At 44.0% G+C, this 23,955-nt stretch overlaps 1 non-coding gene across 1 annotated transcript; it reads right to left on the bottom strand.

The window, feature by feature from the left end:
* Positions 1 to 7,541: 7,541 nt before the first annotated feature.
* Trnav-cac (transfer RNA valine (anticodon CAC)) lies at positions 7,542 to 7,614 on the bottom strand. Its single transcript has one exon. It is a non-coding gene; the product is annotated as a tRNA-Val (tRNA).
* Positions 7,615 to 23,955: the final 16,341 nt, after the last annotated feature.

Below are 23,955 nucleotides of genomic sequence, written 5' to 3'. Positions count from 1 at the left end.
CTATGCGGAAACTGCTCCTGGTGATAGGCATCTCTGAAAGTGACCTGCGTTTTGTTTTACTCCGCAAGGTTTTTCGGCTTTGCGACATGGAGTGGCCTAAAGTATGCACAACAAACTGTCTTTAAGGAGACTGCGAATGTGTGGAAGTCTTCCCTGTGGGCTTTTCGGAGGGAATCTGTTGTCCTTTGTCGAGTCCGCACTGACCATACGTGGCTCACACATGGTCACCTCCTCCGTCGCGAGGACCCTCCTTGTTATCGCTGTAGCTCCCAAATGACGGTCGTCCACCTCTTGCTGGACTGCCCACTTACCGCCGCTCTGCGGCCGACCTTTAAGTTTCCCAGCACCCTACCTTCGGTGTTGGGCGACAGTGCCTCAGCAGCAGCTTTAGTTTTACGTTTTATTCTTGAGGGTGGGTTTTATCATTTGACCTCAGTTTTAGTACATGTTCTTTGTCCTTCTGTGTCCTCTACCCTAGGAGTTTTAGGGTGGAGTTTTTAATGTGCTGTAGAGTGGCTAGTTTCTCCTTTTTTTACCAGTCATGGTAATTTGCTTTCTTGTTTTTGATCTCCCTGTTTCTTGCGTCTCTCTGTGGTTTTATTGTCCTGTTTTGTCCACTGTAGTGTTCTGTCGTTGTTCTGGTTCTTCCTTTCTCCTGTTATTGTGCGGTACGTCTTCTCTGTTTTCTTCTTTCCCTTGGGTAATTGTTCTACTGGGAACAAGGGACCGATGACCTTGTAGTTTAGTCCCTTTCTCCCCCTTTTAAACTAACCAACAATCACTTACACGCGCTAACTAAAGCTAGTCTCTTGGGGCCTCGAAACATACTAATTTACCTCAATTTCCAGTTAATGAAAAGATCAGTAAAGACGCAGCCCAAGGTGCGGGTACACGATATCAGTATTGGCTTTCGACGAAACCGGTTTGACGACCACTGACCTATTATCCATTTCATAATGATTGATCAGCGATTTTGAGCTCATATTCTGGCCACATCGCATGACTAGCATCGATGTGTTATATCTCGCCGTAGTAGTGGAAGTGTCTACTTCTATTTAGTGTATGAATATTACATTTTAGTTGAAAAGGGGACGGCATATATGGCAATACTTAAGAGAAAACGTGCTTTTTGGGCCATTTTTTTGGCGAGTGACAAACTTGAGGATTCCTAGTAGTCAGACCTCAATTCGGAGAAAAATTTCCTTTGCAGAGTTAAAAGATACAACCATACTAAAGTTCCAGCCGAAATGCCGTTGCTTTCAAATTAGTCGCCTTGTCCTACTAATGGTGAGCGTAGGTTTATACAGTTCGCCTAATGGTGGTATTTATTAAGAAGACGAAAAGCGCAAATGAAAGCTCTGTTGTTGCCTTTCACAGCTGTTATGTTTTTATGCACTTAAATCTACATAAAGTGCTAATACGACATCTTAAATTTATTCGGTTTTGCGTTACTAAGCGCCGCCTGGTCGCGTGTGCCCTGTTGCTGGACCTCTGAACAGTATTTCCACTTTATTGTTCCTGTGTTTACGTCGCGGCTTCCCGTCATTTAGGAAACAATCGTGCTCCCATTTGCTGTTGTGTATTCGTGTGAGACGGTGCTCCTCACACAATTACTTGCCTTGTACTTGTGTGTAATCGTGCATCATTTACGGGGTTGTGAAAAAGTCTGTGATGGTCAGTGCGCTTGCTTACTTTGAGGCAGACAAAGGACGGGGAGCGAGCATTTCCGTATCGCAGCCAGTAAAGAGAACTTCTGAACGTCTCGGTATTAGCGGAAGTACACTGAAGCAAATTCGGAGAGAATATGGAGAAACTTCGTCTTGTATTGCCAAAAAAGATTTCAGGCAGGTGCCAGAAGTTTCTATCGGACGAGTCTACTCAGGGAGTCATAAGGAGAAAAATTCACGACTTCTATGTGGAAAAGCAGTATCCCACAGTGGCAGACATGTTGGAAAAGTTAAAGACTGAAGTGGAAGATTTTTCTGATTTGAGTGAAACAACCCTTTGGCGTGCTATTAAAAATTTGGACTTCAGCTTCAAAATGTAAAAAAAAAAAAAAAAAAAAAAAAAATTGCTGATGGAAAATAATCAAGTAGCAGGAAAAAGAGTCGAGTTCTTGCTTGAAATAAGACACTTCAGGAATATTGGATGAACTGTTAATTACACTGATTACAGATCCATACCAGAAAGTTTGTTTGGCAGGTACAAAAAAGCCTTACGTATCAGAAAATGTATACGATTATCACAGAGGGAGTGTTCAAGAGCGGAATGGCTGGAAAGGAGGCATTCAAACACGGTCCGGTTGTGGGAAAAGGGTTATAATATGCTACATCGGGAACGACAATGGGTTCGTGCAAAATGTTGGCTTATGTTAGACTCCATATCACACGATGATAAATCCAGTATCACGAAATCCATCTACGAAATGAAGAAAGCTTTCTATTATTGATTGGATGGAAAACAGTAATGTACAGCTTCCATGTAATGCCAAGTCATATGAGGAATTTATTAAAGCTGGCCCTTCAGGGCGCAGGAACATCTTTTGGAAAGTATATTGCTTGCTATCAGTGGACAAGGAAATTAAACTTCCGTAGTTGGCTATAGCGCACAGCGAATTGAACACCATTGAACTTATCTGGCAGCAAAGGACAAAAAGAATTTTAAAGTAAATGATCATTTACAGTTGCGTCCATCTGTTCTGGAAAGTGATCTCCAAAGTGTGTGGAGGAATTCAGTGAGTCATGTGCACAGATTTGAAAACAAATGGCTCTGAGCACTATGGGACTTAACATCTGTGGTCATCAGTCTCCTAGAACTTAGAACTACTTAAACCTAACTAACCTAAGGATATCACACACATCCATTCCGAGGCAGGATTCGAACCTGCGACCGCAGCAGTCGCGCGGTTCCGGACTGAGCGCCTAGAACCGCTCGGCCACCGTGGCCGACTAGATTTGAAAGCAGTTAGGCACAAAGAGCCCCCTGTCTTGACACAGCACCAGAACCGCTGCTGGTCCAAGTAGACGACTGCAATAGCAGCAGCGAGACCTCGGCCAGTGCCGGCCGAAGTGGCCGTGCGGTTCTAGGCGCTGCAGTCTGGAACCGCAAGACCGCTACGGTCGCAGGTTCCAATCCTGCCTCGGGCATGGATGTTTGTGATGTCCTTAGGTTAGTTAGGTTTAACTAGTTCTAAGTTCTAGGGGACTAATGACCTCAACAGTTAAGTCCCATAGTGCTCAGAGCCATTTGAACCTCGGCCAGTATCGAAAGGGATTTAGGTAGGTTTTATTTCAGCCATCATTCTTTACTGCAAAATTTATTCGAGCTAAGCGACTTCTCCATTTACTGTTGAAATGTGCTACACAACTGTTCATTTCTTGTGAGCTGCTTGCCTATCGAGCATTTATTTTCAGTTTCCTGTATTATTTCCTTCTACTAGCATCAAAACCTGAACGCGGCATGCTGCACAGGAATGCAACTACAGAAGTTGCCGTTGTTCGCTGGTGGACAGCCGCTTATGGCGGGTAGCGTAGCGCTGGTGTGGCGACTACGCTCTACCGCAGCCGCGCATATATTGCAGCTACTGACGCAACTACTTTACAGACTCATAACAAACACACACGAGGAGTATTCCTTAGTAAAGATACATGATGTAACCAACAAAAGTTTGAGCGTAACACAAGTGCCTTCTCCATCGCAACAGCTACAACGGTAAGCTCAATCGCAGAGTACTGCGTTTGACACTATAGCAGTGAAATTAGAAATCAGAAAATAGCGAAAATCCTTCTGTAAATAGAGCAAGGTTATACCTATAAAGAGCGAAAAGGAAATTATTTTCCTAAATACGGTCTCATTTTTATGTGTCCTTTAAGTTGACACTCGCCGAAAAAAGATAGAAAAACCACGGTTTCTCTTAAATATTACCGCACATGTCACCCCCATTTCCGCTAAGGTGTGATGTTCGTACACTAAATAAAAGTACGCAGTGCCATAATTCCGGCAAGGTGTATCGATGTTCGTTGCTTGACTGGTTGATTTAGGGAAGGAGACCAAACAGCTAGGTCATCGGTCCATCGGGTTAGGGACGGATGGACAAGGAAGTCGGCCGTGCCCTTTGAAAGGAACTATCCCGGCACTTGCCCTAAGCTATTTAGGGAAATCACGGAAAACCTAAATCAGGGTGGTCGGACGCACGTTTGAACAGTCGTCCTCCCGAATGCGAGTCCAGTGTGCTAACCACTGCGCCACCTCGCTCGTAATGCAGTACGACCAGACTATGAGATCAAAGTCCCCTCCCCCCTCTCCCTCGTTTTTCTTAAACAATCATGAAATTTACTCAGTTTAGTGTATACATACAAGTAGCAAAAGTTATTAGGTAGCGTTACATTATTTTTTGTTTCACGTTTTGCTTCTAAAACTTCCTCTTTTATTACATTTTCATTGAATGACTTTTCTGTGTATAGAGTTAGTACTGTTTTTGGTTTTGTGATATTTTTCCTTGCGTTTGTTTTTAGAAGGCTTTCAGTCTTCTTGTGACGTCTTTGAGCTGGGTTTGTTGATTTCTTTCCTCATTGTGTATGATTTCTGTTTGACAATTAACGTCAACAAATAAATCATTTTGCGTTACTAGCATACAAATTTTTATAGTATACGAATTATGAGAGAAGCTTGACAACCTGAACTATTCAAAGTCTGCCGTGGAATCTTTAGTATACACATGAAAAAAGTTTTGCATCACCCTGGTTCCCAGAACTCCTGAAGATAGACGTTGACTGTGCGTACTGTATCACAGACACAGTCCATTTAACTGTTCAGAGATTTCACTAAACCCGCCCAAAGATGTAAACAACCATACATGAGCAGCGCCTGTTAGACGGATGGGGTCCGACAGCCGATCAGTTCCAGACATTCCACCGGGAAGGAGGTACACGACTCGTGTTGTCTGTAGTTGAACCATGCCTAGACGGTCAACACAGCGGTTCGATCGCGTCCGCATTGTTACTTTGTGCCAGGAGGGGCTCTCAACAACGGAAGTGTCTAGGCGTCTCGAAGTGAAGCAAAGCGATGTTATTCGGTCATGGAGGAGAAACAGAGAGACAGGACCTGTCGATGACACGCCTCGCTCAGGCCGCCCAAGGGCTACTACTGCAGTGGATGACCACTACCTGTGGATTATGGCTCGGAGGAACACTGACAGCAACGCAACCATGTTGAATAATGCTTTTCGTGCAGCCACAGGGCGTCGTGTTACGACTCAAACTGTGCGCAATAGGCTGCACGATGCGCAACTTCACTCCCAACGTCCACGGCGAGGTCCGTCTTTGCAACCATGACATCATGCAGCGCGGTACAGATGGGCCCAACAACATGCCGAATGGACCGCTCAGGATTGGCATTACGTTCTCTTCACCGATGAGTGCCGCATATGCCTTCAAACAGACAATCGTCGGAGACGTGTTTGGAGGCAACCTGGTTAGGCTGAACGCCTTAGACACACTGTCCAGAGAGTGCAGCAAGGTGGATGTTCCCTGCTGTTTTGGGGTGGCATCATGTGGGGCCGACGTACGCCGCTGATGATCATGAAAGGCGCCGTAACGGCTGTACGATAAGTGAATGCCATCCTCCGACCGATAGCGCAACCATATCGGCAGCATACTGGCGAGGCATTCGACTTCATGGACGACAATTCGCATCCCCATCGTGCACTTCTTGTGAATGACTTCCTTCAGGACAACGACATCGCTCGACTAGAGTGGCCAGTATGTTCTCCAGACATGAACGCTATCGAACATGCCTGGGATAGATAGAAAAGGGCTGTTTATGGAAGACGTTACCCACCAATCACTCTGAGGGATCTACGCCAAATCGCCGTTTAGTAGGAGAATCTGGACCAACAGTGCCTTTACGCACTTGGGGATAGTATGCCACGATGAATACTGGCTTGCATCAATGCAAGCGGACGTGGTACTGGGTATTACGTGGTGCCAGTGTGTACAGAAGTCTCGATCAACACCCCTGAAGGTCTCGCTGTATGGTGGTACAAAATGCAATGTTTGGTTTTCGTGAGCAATACAAAGGATGGAAATGATGTTTACGTTGTCTCTATTCCAATTTTCGGTACGGGTTCCGGAACTCTCAGAACCGAGGTGATGTGTAGTTTGATTTTTCTAGGACGATTTTTCACTTCTACATCTACATTTATACTCCGCAAGCCAGCCAACGGTGTGTGGGGGAGGTCACTTTACGTGCCACTGTCATTACCTCCCTTTCCTGTTCCAGTCGCGTATGGTTCGCGGGAAGAACGACTGTCTGAAAGCCTCCGTGCGCGCTCTAATCTCTCTAATTTTACATTCGTGATCTCCTCGGGAGGTATAAGTAGGGGGAAGCAATATATTCGATACCTCATCCAGAAAAGCACCCTCTCGAAACCTGGCGAGCAATCTACACCGCGATGCAGAGCGCCTCTCTTGCAGAGTCTGCCACTTGAGTTTGCTAAACATCTCCGTAACGCTATCACGGTTACCAAATAACCCTGTGACGAAACGCGCCGCTCTTCTTTGGATCTTCTCTATCTCCTCCGTCAAACCGATCTGGTACGGATCCCACACTGATGAGCAATACTCAAGTACAGGTCGAACGAGTGTTTTGTAAGCCACCTCCTTTGTTGATGGACTACATTTTCTAAGCACTCTCCCAATGAATCTCAACCTGGTACCCGCCTTACCAACAATTAATTTTGTATGATCATTCCACTTCAAATCGTTCCGCACGCATACTCCCAGATATTTTACAGAAGTAACTCCTACCAGTGTTTGTTCCGCTATCATATAATCATACAATAAAGGATTCTTCTTTCTTTGTATTCGCAATACATTACATTTGTCTATGTTAAGGGACAGTTGCCACTCCCTGCACCAAGTGCCTATCCGCTGCAGATCATTCTGCATTTCGCTACAATTTTCTAATGCTGCAACTTCTCTGTATACTACAGCATCATCCACGAAAAGCCGCATGGAACCCTTAATGAATTTTTGCACATATACATAGCATATACTGTATTGTCTATGGCTGAATATTTCCCCAACAAGTATGTTACGTTAGTCGTACTGTCACCAAAGCAATCAAAAATCGGCAATCCATTAATGTATTTTTTTTTTTTTTGTAGACACCACGAGCTCTATACCAGTCGTCCTGTTGATTTTCTAGGTTTTCAAACTGACAGACAGCAGTTACCAACATTACATTCATAGTTTGGAGGTCCTTATTTAATGTCTAAAAGAAATCGCAGACGTTTAATATAAGGCAACGCAGATAAAAACACATTATGGTTATAATATGGCTTACAATTTTACCATTAAGAATTTGATTGGAAGACTGTCATAGAAAATGAGACCTGAATAGAGGGAATCGAGGTAAATACACCTTGATGGGTAGTTTAAAACAATCACTTCATGTTTAGGCCTCGGACTTCAGAGTAAAACTTAGTTTTTTGTATGAGTGCGTTTTAGCAGTAGCACGAAACTGGTTGCTAGAATTTAAAATGTTTCTGCCCGGGATCGAACCGGGGACCTTACGCGTGTGAGGCGCACGTGATAACCACTACACTACGGAAACACACGTTAAGCGTTTGTTGAGGCAACGTAATGCATTTGTGCATCCAGCGCTTTCTATCTGTCTGCTCCACAGCGGTTTGAACCAGTTTCCGCCGTTTGTGGTCTTTCTCTCTTCTCTCTCTCTCTCTCTCTCTCTCTCTCTCTCTCTCTCTCTCTCTCTCTCTGTGACTGTCACTTCTCACCTCCGTAACATGCCTTTTCCACGTCTCTTTTCTACTGCTGCGTAGGTGTATTGATAGCCGACATAGGTGCGTTCGTTCTGCATCGTGTAAGTGCAGCTGTTATAATAAATGAAAAAACAGAAAACAGCCTGGAGCACAATTTCTTTTATTACTGACTACCATCTTCAGTCTGTCCCTGAAGATGATATTCAATTTTAAGTTTCAGTAGGAGAAAGAGGTCACAAATAAAATGAAAATGCCCTGAAAACCTGCGTATACTTGGTGCCGGAAGCTGCAATTTGTCGACAGTGCTATGAGTGGCATAAAGCTAACGTAAAAATTCAGAGAGCGTACTGGGGAAAAATTGTACAGTAGGCAATAAAAGGAACAGTGAGCCAGACGGTATTTCTTCCGTCAATTATATCAACCGATAACACGTAACCCAAGCAATGGCGTTAATAAACATAGTCGTGGCATCTACATTGTCTCTCGCAGTAAGCTACAAACGGAGGAAATCGCATCGAAGACGTATCGGCAAAGTTTAATTCGGACGATGCAGCGTTCCCAGAAGATTTTGCAATACATCCTGTACACAAATAGAAGCGTCTTTGAAATACCCTTAATGAATTGTTGCACATATGCATAGCATATACTGTATTGTCTATGGCTGAATATTTCCCCAACAAGGATGTTACGTTAGTCGTACTGTCACCAAAGCAATCAAAAACCGGCAATCTATTAATGTTTTTTAGACAGCACGGGCTCTATACTAGTCGTCCTGTTGATTTTCTAGGTTTTCAAACTGACAGACAGCAGTTACCAACATTACGCGATCGATATTTCATCGCGTTGCTGCAATCCAATAATTTTATGAAAAATTAGTCACAATAATTAAAATAGGTAAAGAAATTTCCCGAGTAATAGGACAAATCTAAGGCCTCAGACAAGGCTACTGTGTACAGACTACCCTGTTTAATATAGTGAAGCGTCAAAGGAACTGGTATAGGGATGCCTATCCAAATGCAGAGATATGTAAACACGCAGAATACGGCGCTGCAGGCGGCAACGCCTATACAACAAGTGTCTGGCGCAGTTGTTACGTCGGTTACTGCTGTTATAATGGCAGGCTATCAAGATTTATGGGCGTTTCAACGTGGTGTTATAGTTGGCGCACGAGTGATGGGACACAGCATCTCCGAGGTAGCGATGAAGTGGGGGTTTCCCCGTACGACCATTTCACGAGTGTACTTGGAATATCAGGAATCCGGTAAAACATCAAATTTCCGACATAGCTGCGGCCGGAAAAAGATCCTGCAAGAACGGGACCAACGGCTACCGAAGACACTAGTTCAATGTGACAGAAGTGCAACCCTTCCGCAAATTGCTGCAAATTTCAGTGCTGCTCCATGAACAAGTGTCAGCGTGCGAACTATTCAACGAGACATCATCGATATGAGCTTTCGGAGTCGAAGGCCCACTCGTGTACCCTCGATGGCTGCACTATACACAGCTTTACGCCTCGTCTGGGCCCGTCAACACAGATATTGGACTGTCGATGACTGGAAACACGTTGCCTGGTCGGACGAGTCTCGTTTCAAATTGTATCGAGAGGATGGACGCGTACGGGTATGGAGACAACGTCATGAATCCATAGACCCTGCATGTCAGCAGCGGACTGTTTAAGCTGGCGGAGGCTCTGTTATGGTGTGAGGCGTGTGCAGTTGGAGTGATACGGGACCCCTGATACGTCTAGGTATGACTCTGACAGGTGACACGTACGTAAGCATCGTCTCTGATGACTTGCATCCATTATTGTGCATTCCGACGGACTTGGGCAATTCCAGCAGGACAACGTGACACCCAACACGTCCACAATTGCTACAGAGTGGCTCGAGGAACACTGTTCTAACACTTCCGGTAGCCACCAGACTCTCCAGACATGAACGTTATTGAGCATATCTGGGATGTCCTTGCAATGTGCTTTTCAGAAAAGAACTCCACGCATTCGTATTGTTACGGATTTATGGACAGCCGTGCAGGATTCATGGTGACAATTCCTTCCAGCACTACTTCAGACATTAGTCGACTCCATGCCACGTCGTGCTGCGGCACTTCTGCTTGCTCGAGAGGGCCCTACACGATATCAGGCAGGTGTACCAGTTTCTATGGGTCTTCAGTGTATATCCGAATAACGTTGTTGAAGAATGGATTGCAATGCCTGGAGGTATGGCCCAAGACACAGATCTATCGACGTTACTATTCGCTAATGATATAATTATTTTGGCTGCAGATGACTATTATACAGAGTACATGATGAAAATAATCTTAGAAACATACGATAAGCATGGCATAACATGGAATTTTTCTAAAACAGAAAGATCTCCGTATCTGAACTAAACTATGTAACATTATCCTAGATGGAAATACTACTGAGACGTGTCAAAGGTATAAATAGCTGATACTTCCAATTTCAGATCAGGGTTGTAGTGAACAAGGAATAAGACAGAATACAACACAAGTTAAACTAGCAATTAATAAACCGAATTCTATCCATTAGTCACACAAAACTAAGAAAAAGGTGATCCGGATCAGTGATGCAAAACATTTGTCTCTACGGAGCGGCATCATCGGAAATGACAAAATAAGATAGGAGGTGACTTGAATCGGTCAGAATGGGTTTTCTGGAAGTAGTTGTAGAGTTTCGAAGCAAGAAAAGAACCCAAATAAAGAAATCAAGACGTGAATCAAAAGCCGCTCATACATCACCGAAGAAGTGCAAAAATTGGCGTTTTAAATAGTAGTGGTGCGTCATGGTATGGGAATGGCATTAGGGTATGAGCGATGACGGAAACATGTATTATGTTGGCACAGGGTGAACTAGAACTCCACGGAAAAACCTACAGTGCTGATGTTATTGACCAAAACACCGGAAACAGTGTCTGCTAAACGTGGTCTCTAAAACCCAAACCGTAAGACCTATGAGCACTTCTTCGGTAGAAGAGATGTTTCAGGGTAACGAAGATGAATCATTGCTCATGGCTCTCCAGGTGTGCCTTTTAGAGCACTTGTTTACTTGTCTTGGTCCATACTACAACCTTTGAAAGTTAGCAGGTGGAGTTCTGATTTACCACGCATATTACGGGACTCTGTTTTGAGGGAAATGTTGAGGTAATAAGGCGAAATATTTCAGCTTTTGCCAAAAGCGTAAGGGCACCGACTTTTGACCTGAGTGGAGGGTATCTTGCTTCACATCACCCACTCAGCACGATTCGTCTCATCTGCAGAAGCTGAACGGTGATGTCGTTGGTGACGTCTTCAGTCAGAATCTGTACTGTGAAAGCCTCTTCATCTCTTGTCGCACCCTACAACTATTTCATCCTGATTACTCTGTTCAAGCTTTGGTCCGCCTATCTAATTTCTACCCCTCTCCCCACCTCCCCACCTCCCCACCTTCCATCCCCCCCCCCTTCACACACACACACACACACACACACACACACACACACACACACACACACACGCACGCACTTTTTCCTCCGTTACCAGATAGACGATTCCTTGACATCTCACGATGTGTCCTACAAATGAGGTACCTTTTCTGAGTCAGACTGTGCCATAGATTTTCTTTTTCACCGTTTCGGTTCAGTACCTAATTCCTCGATCTAACCACATAATCTTGAGCATTCCTCTGTAGTACGCCATTTCAAAAGCTACGATTCTCTTCTTGTTTGAAATGTCTATCGTCTACCTTTCTCTTCTGACATGTAGCTTCAGAAAAGGAATCTTTAACGGATAAATTCACGTTAGTGTAAATTCTTCAGAAAGGCTTCTCTTGCCATTGCCAATCGGCAGTTTTTATCCCTTCTACTTCGGTTGTCATTAGTTATTTATCTACGCAAATAGCAAAACACCTCTACTACTTTTTCTCTCTCATTCCTTGATCTAATTTCCCTACCACTGAGACCGATTTAATTACATAAACTTGCAGCTGGGTCAGGGAGTACACTCCACTCCACAATATATTGTCCCTGTCTCGCCAACCTCTTCATCTCAGAGTAGCACTTGCAACCTACGTCCTCAATTATTTGCTGGATGTCTTCCAATCTCTGTCTTCCTCTACAGTTTCTGCCGTCAACAGCTCTCTCTAGTACCATGTAAGTTACTCCCTCATGTCTTAACAGATGTCCTATCACAATGGCCCTTCTTCTTGTCAGTGTTTTCCACATATTCCTTCGATTCTGCGCAGAACCTCACCATTCATTACCTTATCAGTCCACCTAATTTTCAACATTCTCCTGTAGCACCACACCTCAAACGCTTCGATTCTCTTCTGTTCCGGTTTTCCCACAGTCCATGTCGCACTACCATATAATGCCGTGCTCAATACGTATATGTTTGATACTAGTAGACTTCTCTTGGCCAGGAATGCCCTTTTTGCCAGTACTAGTTTGCTGTTTTTCTCAGAATTTCTGACACCTTACACCATTTTATATTGTCGAACTCGTTTTCTAGATCGACAAATCCTGTTAACGTGTCTCGATTTTTTTGTAGTCTCGCTTCCATTATCAACTGCAACGTCAGAATTGCCTCTCTGGTGCCTTTACCTTTCCTAAAGCCAGTCATCATCTAACACATCGTAAATATTCATTTCCATTCTTTTGTGTGTTATTCTTGTCAGCAACTTGGATGCATGAGCTGTTAAGCTGATTGTGCGATAATTGTCGCACTTGTGAGCTCTTGCAGTGTTCGGAATTGCGTGGATGATGTTTTTCCGAAAGTCAGACGGTAGCTTATTACACAACCGTATTAGGATTGCCCTGTGTACAAAAGTGCTGCGGCAAGAGACGAAATAGACATCTACATAGCTGTATTGTTGCAGTGCTAATAAAAATGTTCTGTTCTGACCTCATCTCAATGCAGAAATGCTTTTAAGTATTTGATAAAAATTAATTTCACTTTTTTCAAGGAACACACATCTAGATATCAGTGTTGACGCAGGCTAAAGCTTTGAAATTTATTTTCTCTCAAATTGGACACTATAATTGAGCTTGCTTTACTGCAGTGAATTTTAACTATTTGGTAAAACTGTTTGAAACTAGTTACTATAATTATGTTGAAAGGCGAAGTTCGCAAATCGTAAATGTTTTCAATATTTATGTAATGCCTACCTGAGCGCCATTACAACAAACTAAAGGCAGATTGCCAAAAGAAACTCTGTACCAAATGGGTTATATTGTTAGGGATGGAGGGATAAAAACTAAGCAAGGGATAAAAAATAAGCGAACAGACGATTACTTTTAATATATATTATTAATTTTATAGAGCAACACTTACATATATAAGCTGAACAGAAATTGTTCGTAACCTTTCGCTTCCAGAAGAAGAGTGTAAAGCATTCTTCTTTACGTCAAGACACTGAATTTTATCAGTGAGCTTCTAGGTTGTGACTTCTGTGGACTATCACAATACATAGATAACACATTATTACATTTAAATGGTTCGAACGGCTCTGAGCACGATGGGACTTAATTGCTGTGGTCATCAGTCCCCTAGAACTTAGAATTACTTAAAGCTAACTAACCTAAGGACATCACACGCACCCATGCCCCAGGCAGGACTCGAACCTGCGACCGTAGTGGTCGCGCGGCTCCAGACTGCAGCGCCTAGAACCGTTCGGCCACTCCGGCCGGCTATTACATTTATATTTTTTTAACATACAAATTAACAAAATTCAGTCACCTTTCACCCTTTACCGAGCGAGGTGGCGCAGTTGTTAGACACTGGACTCGCATTCGGGAGGACGACGGTTCAATCCCGCGTCCGGCCATCCTGATTTAGGTTTTCCGTGATTTCCCTAAATCGCTCCAGGCAAATGCCGGGATGGTTTCTTTGAAAGGGCACGGCCGACTTCCTTCCCCGTCCTTCCCTAATCCGATGAGACCGATGACCTCGCTGTCTGGTCTCCTTCCCCAAAAACAACCAACCAATCACCCTTAACATGAAATTTATGTAGATCGATGGGTAATCGGCGTTTTTAGATTAATACGCAGTTTTTATTTCTCTTTTGTTTTTCGACTTGTTTCACGAGACACACTTTTAATAGAAATTTTCGATGTGACGGTGCAACACCCTGAATTCCATTGTGAGCAGGGATGGTACGCGAAGTTTCAGTTCCTGGAGACAAATTTTGAGAAAGGAATTTTTTTTTTTCCGGCTACATCCAGAATCGCCGCCGAGTATATCTGGAGAGCTCAAACGGAGAGAGCGAGCGGTGGCGTGCTGGGACTTTTTGCCAGACTGCCCGCCCTCGTTACGCGCTACTCGCTACCCTGCCTGTGTCCAGTACGCTTCTTGCGTGCGCGGGCCATCCATCTCCTGAAGACAGGTCGGCTGCCGTGGGCCGAGCCGTATGTTCATCGCGGTCTCAACTCCAGTGCGCCGTTCTTGCTGGGTCCTTCTCCTCTGGGCAGCGTCTCCTCGCGTGCGAGAGATTCTGCTGTGTCGACTACGAGGGCTTTCACCCTAATAGATGAATAATACACTTCAGGGCTTTATAAGGAAAGAACCAATGGAAAGGTGGGCGGGCTAATGCCGGTGCTAAGAGCGTATCAGTGAGAAGCCGACAAGTAGTAATCATTCCAAGTGCACGTGTAGTGTGGTCAACAAATAAAAGTGACTCGGAATTGGGAGGCAGAACATGACTGAGGAGATAGACCGTAATATCTTACCTGAAAATCTTATTATATCGTGAAACTGACTTGAAATCGCTAAGCCATATCAGAAAAGTTACATTCACGACAACAAATGATCTTTACATAAAAATACAATAAAAAAACTTGGTATTACATACTAAGTTGGTCTCATTCACGTTCGTTCTACAGCAAAAGCGTATAAATACGTGAATACTAATTACCTTATTGTAGATCGATGTAACAATATGTAGGAAGATTCTTGATCAAAATTTCATAACAACATATGTAGCATTTTCTTAAATGATTTTACTTCAAATCTTATCTCTTTCACAAATCATTACTACAGAACATTGAAATTATTACACTGAGTGTTTAATACTGAGCGACTGCCCACTGCTACTCCTGAAAAGCCACTGCCCGCTACTGCGCCACCTGACATAAGCTCTCTGTTTCACATACTCTGCCTCAGTGACAGCTGCCTCACAAGGTTCTTTCACACGTACCTCTTTGTAATCGATATATAGCTAATGCTCTTGGACAATACGTTATAATTTACAGTTTTCATTATATGTGCGTGTTTCAACGGTCAATGCTTTCGCGGAATAAATATTTGCGGTTGCCTACGGAACCATGATTGTACGAAGGCGTGCACTTCTTCGCCCAAAGCAAATCGTCCATCCGCTGCTCGCTGACTTCCTAGAGCACGGTGCCACAGTGAATGTTCAGCGGTGAGTGGGCACTCTGTAACAACTGAAGAGCGGCAGCAAGTCGAAACGATCGGGAGTGTTTGACGAAATGCGTTATTATATTGCAAGATAAGGCCTGCCCATGTGTTGCCAAGGTTGTTTGTAGTACGCTGCAGAAGTTTCGCTGGCAAGCCCTTTTTCCCTGAAATCATTCACCATCTTGTCTCACGGTGGAATAAATTTATTAACACTTAAGGCGATTGCTTTTGAAAAAATTAAATTTACTCACTTTTTTGCCACACGTCTTCATTTGACTACCGCTTATAATAGCCCGCCCGGTTGGCCGTGCGGTCTAACGCACGGCTTTGCAGGCGGGAAGGAGCGCCGGTCCCCGGCGCGAATCCGCCCGGCGGACTTGTGTCGAGGTCTGGTGAGCCGGCCAATCTGTGGATGGTTTTTAGGCGGTTTTCAATCTGCCTCGGGGAATGCCGGCTGGTTCCCCTTATTCCGCCTCAGTTACACTACGTCGGCGATTGCTGCGCAAACAAGTTTTCCACGTACGCGTACACCACTTTTACTCTACCACGCAAATATGGGGGTTACACTCGTCTGGTGTGAGACGTTCCCTGGGGGGTTCCACCGGGGGCCGAACCGCACAATAACCCTGGGTTCGGTGTGGGGCGGCGGAGGGGTGAAGTGGACTGCGGTAGTCGTCGTGGGATTGTGGACCACTGCGGCTGCGGCGGGGACGGAGCCTCTCCGTCGTTTCTAGGTCCCCGGTTAACATACGATGCATTACAATACAATATAATACAATACCCCTTATAATTATTAACCGAATTCGAAAATTCAGTGGTACACCTACATCTACACAGATACTCCGCAAGCCACCGTACGGTGCGTGGCGGAGGGTACCGTGTACCACTACTTGTCATTTCCCCTCCACTGTTCCACTCGCAAACAGAGCAACGGGAAAAACGAATGTCTGTACGTCTCCGTATGAGCCCTAATTTCTCGTATCTTATCTCCGCAGTCCTTAAGTGCTACGTATGCTGCAGACAATAGAATCGTTCTGCAGTGAGCTTCAAATGCCGGATCTCTACATTTTCTCAACACTGTTTCCCGAAAAGAACGTCGCCTTTCCTCCAGGGATTTCAATTTCAGTTCCCGACGCATCTCCGTAATACTTACGTGTTGTTCAAACCTAACAAATCTAGCAGTCCGCCTCTGAATTGCTTCGATGTCTTCCTTCAGTCCGACCTGGTTTGGACCCAAACACTCCAGTAGTACTCAAGAATAGGTCGCACCAGCGTCCCATATGCCGTCTCCTTTACAGATGAACCACTCTTTCCTAAAATTCTCCAAGTAAACCTACGTCGACCATACGTTCTGTCATAATGAGCTCATTAAGAGGGATGATGCCACGTTAAAAAGGTTTAACGTTATAAGCCAAGTTTTGAACTTCGAATGGGTGCACATGTCTCGAGGCAGCGCCGACTACCCAGACTATATTCACCCAGCATTCCACAAGGAAAGCGCTTAGCGATTTGCGACTAATCTTACGCGTAATTTCAAACCTTAACGAAACTTTTTCTCGCTGGCACCCGGCACAAAATAATGAAAGGATAAAAGTTTATCACTTACTACACCTTCATTGTTCGTGTAGTAGAACTTGAGTATGAAGCACAATGTTTTAATGTATTACTTCTATACTACTAACTATATTTGCAACGCATTTTTCCCACAGTATCCACTTATACCACTCAATCTAACTGCAAAATTCTATCATGGTACGACTCACAGTTCAGGAAAATTAAATGAAATGAAATGTCGTGTGGCGAGGGCCTCCCGGCGGGTACACCTCATCGCCAGGTTCCACTGCGCTGACTTGCACGTCGATGAGGATGATGATGATGACGATGATGACGATACGAACACCCAGTCCATGAGCGGAGAAAATCTCCACAACCCAGCCGGGAATCGAACACTGGGCCCCCCAGCATGACGAGCCGGAGCGCTGTCCACTCACCTACCGTGACGGTCATACAGTTTAGCACATCTGACGCCACAAACAACGACATACGTGAAAAAGTAGCTCTCCTTAAAACGGAGCGCATACTGACCACGCTAAACGCATTCAGTGCTTCACAATGAGAGCACCTAGGAAACTCAAGAAAAGTTTAAAGGTGGAACTTTCTAAGAGATTAAATACAGACTGAGCTACCCAAGAACGACACACGACCCGTCCTCACAGCTTTAATCCCGCCAGTGCCTCATCTGTCTTACAAAGTTCACAGTTCTTCTGCGAAACTCAATGAATATACACGGAAATAACAAAAGTCATTGGATGCCGATATACGAGGGCTGCAACTTAAATAGTGGCAACTATTTATTCACAACCGATACAAAAGAGTTACATGTTTGCACCTGTTACTGTCCTTCAAAGTAGTCACCAGCTTTGCGTAGAACCCGTTGCCAGCGATGTGGAAGGCGTAGCACACCGTTAGCAGAGCCTGTTCTGTTGATGGTGCGAATGGAACGGTATAAAGTTTACGGTGATTCTCGTGTACGACTGTGATGGTGTTATACTAAGGCATTACGTTCCTCCACGGCATACCGTCAGTGCACGGTACTACTGTTCGTTTTTGGAGCATCACCTGCGACCACCTTTGCGAAAGAAGCGGCGACACTTCTGCGCAACCCACCCATCATTTTGCGCGACAACGCGCGGACGCATACAGCGCAAGCTGTGGCTGTTCTGTTCTGCCGATGGGACTGGGAAGTAATGTACCATCCACTATACTCCCCCGACTTAGTCCTTGGGACTTTGATTTGATTCCGAACATGAAGGAACCACTTCGTGGCATTCGCCTCAGAACTGTTATAGAGATTCGACAGGCAGTAGACCGCTCCATTCGCACCATCAACAGTCCGGGCTCTGGTAACGGTATACTACGCCCTCCACATTGCTGGCAACGGGTTCTACACAACGCTGGTGACTACGCTGAAGGACAGTAACAGGTGCAAACATGTAACTCTTTTGTATCGGTTGTGAATAAATAGTTGCCACTATTTAAGTTCGAACCATCGTACACATATGCAGATGGCGATAGTATTGCGAACACGAGGTGTAAAAGGTCAGTGCATTGGCGGAGCTATCGTTTGGACTCAGGTGATTCATGTGAAAAGGTTTCCGACGTGACTATGGCCGCACGACGGGAACCAACACACTAAACACGGAATGGTGGTTGGAGCTACACGCATGAGGTAATCCAGTTCTGAAATCGTAAGGGAATTCAAAATTCCGTGATCCACAGTGCAAGTGTGTCTCGATAATAACAAATTTTCGGCATTACGTTTTACCAACAACAAACCAATGGTCCATGGCCTCCTAACGGCCGAGAGCAGCGGCGTTGCCGTAAAGTTGTCTCTGCCAAGAGACAATCAGCACTCCGTGAAATAACCGCAGGGCGCGTGAGCGCCTTTGCTAACATCACGACATCGACTGCAGCATCTCTTCTGGACTCGTGACCATGTCGGTTGCACGTTAGACGATTAGAAAACCATAATGGCGTGGGCTGTTGAAACATGGAATGGACTGGTCCTGTGGTCCAACTGAAACGACCATAGACGACAAATGGTTATGTTCGGCTACTTGGAGACCATTGGATTTCACTTTCCCAAACAACGATGGAATTTTTATGGATGACTGCTCGCCATGTAATGGGGCCACAATTGTTTGCGACTGGTTTGAAGAACATTCTGGACAGGTCGAGTGAACGATTTGGTCACCCAGTTCGCCCAACATGAATCCCATCCAACATTTATGGGACGTAGTCGAGAGGCCAGTTCGTGGACAAAATCCTGCACCGACAACACTTCAGCAGTCATGGACGGCTACAGAGGCAGCGTAGCTGCCGGCCGAAGTGGCCGAGCGGTTCTTGGCGCTACAGTCTGGAACCGCACGACCGCTATGATCGCAGGTTCGAATCCTGACTCCGGCATGGATGTGTGTGATGTCCTTAGGTTAGTTAGGTTTAAGTAGTTCTAAGTGTTAGGGGACTGATGACCACAGCAGTTAAGTCCCATAGTGCTCAGAGCCATTTGAACCATTTGCGCAGCGTAGCTCAGTATACTTGCAGGAGGCTCCCAGCGACCTGTTGACTCCATGCTGCGCTACCCCTGGCGAAAGGATGTCCAACACGATTTTAGCATATTTACCATGGCATTTTTCACCTCTGTGTATGCTTACGGAATAGTTGGACTTTCAGCAAACAAAATGGGACAGAATTTGCCTCAGAACAACAACTGCAAAATTCACTCGAAATGCCAAAGGAAGTTGACTCACAATCCTAGTCATTGTAACAATTCATTTCATATTTAGTTGTGAACAATGCGATGCAGCACATCGTAGCATGAGGAGAAGGCATCACTGTGGGGTGAAGATCAACGTGGAAGCTTACAGAGCAATACGTGAAGGTAAAAACTTCAGCTGAGGTCAGCGGCCTCAGGGAAGACATCCTTAGAGTTAAAGCAAGGAGAAGGACTGCAGTGGAAAGGGAGGAAAGTTACTAATGTGGTGTAGAGCCACACAGGGTTGTGATGTTACGAGAAGCATAGAAAAGACTAGATACAGCCAAATAAGTATATTCAGCAATTGGCAGTAAAATAGATCAGTTTTCCGTACGTAGCATAAAGCACGAGTACCTAAGAATAATACTGACAAAAAATCAGTCGCTTTTACTGCCAACAAAGATGGAGGAAAAGTTTAAATGCGTGTGTTCTGAAATGTTCACAGTTTGTTTCTGTTTTCAGCGAAATGATAAAATGGTTGAGCGAACGTACCTTCATATCCACATGCCAGCAGCTTTTTACTAAATAGCACCGTGTGAAAGAAAGAAAGGAAATGAACTATTGTCTGTGCACCTTCTTTTTTTCCTGCAGAAAACAAACCTAAAGTTTTTACAGAGTGGAGTCTGGGTTTATTCAGTTTGAGTTCAGTTATTGTACCGCAGTAAACACGCGAACACCCGATTCTGTACAGAATCGAGCTACCATGTATAAAATAACGTAACTTAAAACGTCAAACTACTTTATACATGAGTTAATGTGTGAAATGTTTGACGTTAAGCATGCAACCGAGAAAAAGTTCTAAGTTTGTTGGAAATCTTTAAGGGCTCTCATAACGAAACATTGGATGAATGTGGTCTGCGCAATTCACGCTCCATTTGAAGCAAAACCAAGGTTTTTTTTCCCTTTCTTTTTCTTGCGCATGTCAACATTAATGTCGTCATACAATGATATAATTTTGCAGGTGTACTGAGTGGTAATGTTGATACTGTTTGTTAATTACATTGCGAGCAGAATCGGCAGTAAACAAATGAGAAATTAAAACGTCATGTCCGATGTTTGAAGCTTTAATGTATGAACAGTGAAAATGTAGGCAGCGATAATTTTTTTGCCATTCATCGTGTTGTGGGAGGGGGCGATGGGTTTTCAGCGACAAAAGTTGTAATTGTTTCAAATTATGTGTAAAGTCTCTAAGCGCTCTCCTTCTCAAATACCGGATGAGAAAAGGCCGAATATTTGCGAGCTGTCAGGGCCAACACAAACACACAGTTTGTAACTGTATTAAAACCTCTCTTACTGTGCTAAACCTTAAACATAAGCTTAACGAGTCGATTATGACAGAGTTTAAATTTTTAAATTCGGTCAATGATCACGCGAAATATTGTAAACCAAATTCTTGTTCCCTCTTGGAAGCCGTTGGATAACGGAAACTGATGTTACATGTTCCGGGACTGACGCTTAGTAATACGGATAAAGCTTACTGCAATGACGAAGCTACTATTGATAACACATGTATTAAACTTCAAGTTTGAAGTAAGCCTTAACGATTCCGCTGGTGTAGGAACCATGTTTTTGAGGCGAAGAACTCGTCGAGCCATGTTCGGAACGCATTTTCATCCGGAAAGGAAGTTCGTTGAAAGTTGTTCCATAGAGAGCGGAAAAGGTGTAAATCTGAGGACGCAAGATACGATGAATAAGTTGGGTGCGGAATGCCTTTCCAACCCAACTCCTGTACAGTGTTTTTGTCAGTCGAGTAGAATGCGTTCTGGCGTGAAGCAGCATCACTTGACGCAATCTTCTTGTGGTTGTTCTCGAATTGGCATCTCAGCTCTTGGCAGTGAATGGCAGCTGTGATGATTACACCTGGGGGAAGCAATTCGTAGCACTCCACACCGTCGCTGTTGCACCAGATGCATAACATAAACTTCTGTGAATGCGCACAGGTCTTTGTACGCGCAGTTGCTTCTTTCCCTGGGCTCAGTCATTCCTTTCTTTTCCTCATGTTAGCATATAGGAACAGTTTCTCGTCAGTAGTAACGATACGGGGTAGGACTGGTCGGCGTTGTTCACGAGCAAAGTGATGACGAGCAAGCAGAGACGGACGTGTGGCCACGCGCCGACTTTTGTGATTTTGGCTCAGAGCATGCTGTACCCGTACACCTGATTTTGAACGTCCCTAACTGCATGCAAATGTCGCACGATGGTGGAATGATGCAATTTCATCACATTTGTCAGTTCTCTAGTGGATCATTGTGGATTAATGCTTTTAAACGATCTTCATCAAACCGAGAAGGTCTTCCTGAACGTGGAGGATCACCAATGTCAAAACGATCCTCCTTAAAACGAGGAATCCATTTTCTTGGCGTGCTCTGTGCAGTGGCCTTATCCCCATACCCGGCGTAAGTGTTTCGGACTGCCCCGCTGCTATCACCCATCTACTGAACTCGAGCACAATAATATGTCGATTTCTCTAGTTGACATTCCATTCCCTGGCGTTCACAGCTCCACTCACTACCTCCATATGACAAAATAACAATATGTGAACTCAAATTTTAATAGTAAGCTGTAAATAGGAGACTGACAATTGGTAAATAAATCCATAGCAACCGGAATACTAGCATGCGAAAGAAAAACACTCAGCCGTGGTAAAAATTGCTGTTTTGAAGAGCGCGCCGTAGCGCGTAGTGTGAAGCAGTCGCCCTCCGTTTCTGGCGGTGGCGCCGCTGTGGCAATTGAAGGCTTCGGTGTCTCCCTCTGGTGGGAAAGGTTGCCTGTTCACGTGCATTTAAGGGGCGCGATGAGCTCGCCAGTGGGACAGTCTGGGTCACTCTCTCGTCCCCAGCTTGCTCGTCTGTCTCTCGTCCGCATTTGTTAGGCAGTTAGTGTCTGTCTGTCGTTCGGAGCTGCCTCTGTCATGTTTGTCGGATTTGGTGTGTTAACGAATTTATTGCTTGGAGTGTAACAGCCTAATTCCTGAAATATGTTTTGATCTTGAGAGGAGGTATCTGTGTACTGTAGAGTATCTTAACTTTTTTGACCAACCTTGTAGAATTTTATGTAAGATTGCAATTCATGGGCTTTTATTTGAAATGATCATTTTAGTATATAAAGTTGCCACCGTTTCACCGTAAGACTTAGAAGTTAAAATCAAGTTACACCTTCGCTGGCAAGGTTAATATTTTAATTTTCATTGTTTTGTACCATAACCATCCCTCCTACGGGGGGGGGGGTGCATATTTTGTGTGCTTGTGTAAATTGTTAAAACACTTAGTTTAAGGTTGTCTGGTGTTGTGGTGTTGCAAATTTGCACCAGTGTAGTCTTTCACAGGCTGTTGTTAGCGGTCGTAAATACGGCCGTGTCAGAAGGAAGCGGCAAGGTTCTCTGCCCGAAAGCTCATACAGTCAAAACTTGTTTCTTTCTGCCTCTGAATAAATTGTAACTTGATATTTAGAGGGTGCTTTCTGATTATAATTTTAAATGTTTCTTTTAAAAAACGCCTTTAGGCACTAATAAAGTGAATAAAATTTCCCATTTGTTAAAAGTAATTTGGTTGTGATTTCATCAGTTACTCCCTGGCAACTGCTTCCACGCTTACGTAGTGTGATTAAATGTGTTAATGTTCTTGATGAATCGCTAGTAAATAAAATAAATTCTCAAGTATATTCTTTGAAAATAAATCACGGTTCAAACGCTGTGAAGTTAGGGATGAACGCAATATAAAGCGAAATGAAAAATTTTGTTTCCGCCCGGGATCGAACCTTTTTTTTTGTAACCATATATATTTATTTAAATATTTTAACAACGATACATTTAAAAAAAAAGACATTTTATTCTATTAATCTATTATCCTAGTGATGGTTAATATTATTGTCATTTTATATGTTTTCGTTTTTTTTTCCTTTTTAGTTTTTCTCTTATTGTTTGTTCCTTAAACCCTTTTACATGGCCATTTGTCTTTTTTTTTTGAGGGTGGTAGACATTGCAGGACAGGCATAACAGTTTATATTTGGCATCGTTGCATTGATTTGAGTTTATGTTTCTGTATGTGATGCACTTGTGATGACACAGGCACATTGTGTATTCTGGTTTGATCTCTTCCTCTAGTTACACTGTTTAGTGGGACAGTATGAAGGAACGTCACCACGATAGGTGGAGCAGAAGTGGAAGAAACTTTTTTTTTTTTTACATATACTACAGAATATACCTAATTGAAGAAGAGAGAAAATTTTGTCATATTACATAAGAGAAGCAGAAAGGATAGTGTGAGTAATCAATAGAATTTTATAGGCACAAAGTAAAGGAAATCAAAATATCTAATAATAATGGGTAGTTGGCACTTTGCACTAGGGAGCACTTTGTGTCACTGATTCCACTAGGAAGAAACACTTTATACTACTATACTTCACTATTTGATGCGAGAAGAGAAAGCTCTTTACCACGATTTTAAAATAA

The sequence above is a fragment of the Schistocerca serialis genome, chromosome 10 (genome assembly GCF_023864345.2).
Source record: "Schistocerca serialis cubense isolate TAMUIC-IGC-003099 chromosome 10, iqSchSeri2.2, whole genome shotgun sequence".
NCBI lineage: Eukaryota > Metazoa > Arthropoda > Insecta > Orthoptera > Acrididae > Schistocerca > Schistocerca serialis.
Note: the sequence above shows the minus strand (reverse complement) of the source record. Positions and strands in the feature narration are given on the sequence as shown.